Genomic DNA, 3,667 nt, shown 5'->3' with positions numbered 1-3,667 from the left:
CCCTCATACCTCATGACTGCTTCGGGAAGTGGTTCAGCTGGCCCGCGAAACTCAACAGTGTCATGATTTTCTTAAGAGATCTGACCCACATGCAGTAAAACACTCAGAAAACCAGGGTAAAAGTTTGAACAGGTTTATTGATGAAACCAGCGGGGTTGGATTCAGGAAAACAGTAAACTGGTGAACCGGAACTGGAAGAGGGAAGGGAAGTATCAGTGGTTAGTTCAGGATCCGTGGGAACTTTGAACAATGACTTGGAGAGAAAGAGAAAAGGGGACTCAAGGGGACTTCCTCCCATAATCCAGTCAGTGTGGGTTTTTCCAGTGGTTGAGACTTGTTGGAGGGCGGAGGGTGTATAGACTTAGTTAGACCCAGAGGAGCTATTGAGCGGACTGTCACTTGGGAATCCAGGAGGACTTGAATCAAACTTGTGGAGGTGTATCCCCTGCTCAGTGTGAGACTCAAAACAATCCTTCCAGGGGGAGAAGGCCAAACATCCAGCTTGCAGGAAGGCTTCCTGCCGAAAAGGCAAAGACAAAAAGTAGGTTAGGCTCAGCGAAAAAACAAAGACTAAGTTAGTCTCAGCAAAACTCAGCTTGGCTAGAGTACCCAAAACTGGCAAACACTATGGCGCTGAGGTAGTGACAGTCCATGGCTCAAATAGTCCTCAGTGATTAGTCAACCAGCCGCAGGTGTGTGAGAGGACAAACGAGGACAGGGCACCACCTGGTGGTGGAGGGAGAGAAGACACAAAAACACAACCCACACAAACTGGATTCCTAACAGACAGGAATTTAAACATTAGTATTCAAGCAAGATGTGGGAGTTTGTAGGACAGTTGCAGTCAGTTGGATAGTTTTGGTATATTCTAAGAATAGATTGGTTGTTTTTGCAACCTATCTAGTTGGTTAAAACATTTTGGGTTAGAGTAAACAATATAATGATCAGAATCTGAGTAGGCCACTGGTTTCAGCTGTAATATTAGCAGTTACTACTATTGCTCTCTGAGAAACAGTTATCATTGCAAGTGGCATTGACTGTAAGACTTTGCCTACAGTCCAAAGGTTGTGAGTTCAAGATTTGGTTTAAACTTTTGAAAGTTCTCTACTTAACTGGTATTTTGGCCAATGTGACCAGTTTGTATTGGTTTGCCCTTTTACCAATAAAGGTTATGTAAAAACACTGCCAAATGTGATTGGTTGGTCACATAACCTCCCTTAAGATTATAACCAAAAACTGGAAAAAATATTATTTTTGAATAAAAATGACTAATACCTTACATTTTTCTCATCATTGCCCATCACTTACCTTAAAATATTGTTCTGTTCTAAGACATTTACATGAACAAAAAACTTACAAAATATTTTATTATACACACCAAACATTAACAATTTCAACAAAACGTAAATGGGGGAAAAAAAACAAACAAGAAAAACAATTGCAAAAAAATCACAGCTTATATTACTAACTGCAGTTATGCACTCCGCCAGTAGGTGGTGACATTCCCATGAAGATTCGTGAAATGTGGAGATTGTTGAAGCAATTTGACCAAAAGGTTCAATGCCTCATGAGGCTTCTACTGAGTTCAAATTCATGGAATGCGTCCTCTGAAGCCCAGAGTTGTAGGCCGATTACGTCACAGCGCAGCGCCAAGGTCTGTTTGGATTGCAAGACTCCTGGTTATGCAGTCGACGAATGCAGCATTCTTTTCGCCCGTTTTGGAGGACAGGTCCGGTGTATCCTACATAGCCTTGGATATCTAGTGTTTCATTGCGAGACCAAGCAAGCTGGTTGCTCTGTGCTCAGAGGAAAAAGGTACTTGGTGCCCAACAGTGGTGAATATTGGAAGTACAGTTTCTTCTAATACAAGTATGTGAATAGTTCCGTCTGAAACTAAGAAAAAATGTTGTTTTAAATGGTTATTGAGTCAGATATCTGCTGGTTAATGTTTGCTTTATTGATAAGTTTTTTATCTGTCGCTATGTAAATGGTTTGGCTGTCATTTAAGGACAGATTCTGCTTTTCTTGAGTGTCAACTCTCATGATTGCCAAGCGACAGAGCGTACGGGGGCGAAAGCCAGGAAGGCTGGACATGTTTGAATCCACAGCCAAAACCCATGTGGCCTCATTATTTTCACAGACCTCAAAGGATCCAGTCCAGATAGACCGGCTCGTTGGAGGATGCAGCCTTTTGAACACACCCTTCATCTCACCATCACAATAAAACTGGACTGAACACTATACATCTCACCAACAGAGGCAGTAGCCCCCTCTGGTGGCAGGAGGCTGCAAATAAAGCCGCCACATCAAAGCATTCTGAACCCGGTTCAGATTCTATGATTACCTCAAATGCTGCCTCACCTTCCACAAATAAACCAATCATATTTAGAGGGGTGCTAATTATTTTAGATTTAATAGAATCAATCTTATAAGATTGATTCTCTCCTGCTAAGATCAGGAGGGATGGAGGGTTTAACAGAGCAACTGTATCAAAAAGAAATCTAGTATTATTCTTATTCTCTATTAATAAGGAGAAATATTCTGTTCTTGCTTTACAAAGGTCATATTTTACAGCATTAAACTATTTTCTATTTTTTAAGCATGTAGAGCGCCATTTCCTCTGCAGTTTCCTAGCATTTTGCTTCAGAATGCGCAGCTCTGCATTAAACCAGGAAGGAAGCTTTCTATTTTTCATTTTTTTTTCTTTTTCAAAGAGGCTGTGTTGTCTAAGGCAGAGAACTAGCAACCCCATCAACAAAACCATCAACCTGTTAAGGGGAATAAGCTATTCTTTTGCACTCTGCAGCACTGCTCAGCGACACAGAGGAGAAAAAAAAGTGAAACAGATACTTTAGTACTGCATTACCTGATAATGATCTGTAAAGGTGAAATCTTCTTTTGGGGTAAGAGAACTCTTTTAAAGTAATCCTGAAGGTTATTAAAAAGTGGGTTTGTTTTCATTTATATAAAATTTGTATTTTATATTTTATATCAATTCTTTTGTCTTTTCTTGTCCCTCATATTTTTCAATAGAGAGAACAGAATAACTTATCCCTATGTGGAGGAACTTTGCCTATTTTAACAAATTTCTCCAAAGTCTAAAATAGTTGATTCAAGTGAATAAAGCATGGCACAAAGACTGAATAATATGGTTATGTAATGTAGAGCTGAAATGCTCAAATTACAGATTTCCTGGTGTTAAAATGAGGAGGATTTGTCCCCTTGGAAGGAAGGCTGTAGCGCCCCGGGGGCCTTCTCACCGGTTATTTTCCTGGGAGCAAGTTATTTACTACTTGTTGGGATCTGGAGATCTGCCACCTTTCTCCAGCAGAGAGCGCCCTGGGTCTCCTGAGCTGAAGCCACCTGCATCTCATCAGGAGACCAGCTATATAAGCAGCGGCTTGACTTCCCTTCAGCGCCGGAGTGTTGACCAGTTTTTGTTAGCAGAACCTGAGCCTCAGCCTGCACATAGAATCTCTGTCTACTCTGGAGAGTAACCCTGATTCTAACCTGCCTCTGTCTTTTCTGCCTCATAGGAAAACCTGATCGAAGTCTGGAGCTCTGGAGGAGCTCATGTTTGGAAACCTGCCTGCCTGCTCTGAGAAGCCAAACCTGAAGAACCTCAACCTGCATCTCCTTTCCAGGTCTCTGGAGAGAACTAGGATAA

The sequence above is a fragment of the Cyprinodon variegatus genome, unplaced genomic scaffold (assembly GCF_000732505.1).
Source record: "Cyprinodon variegatus isolate N-32 unplaced genomic scaffold, C_variegatus-1.0 Scaffold436, whole genome shotgun sequence".
Taxonomy (NCBI): domain Eukaryota; kingdom Metazoa; phylum Chordata; class Actinopteri; order Cyprinodontiformes; family Cyprinodontidae; genus Cyprinodon; species Cyprinodon variegatus.
This window is presented reverse-complemented; position numbering follows the sequence as displayed.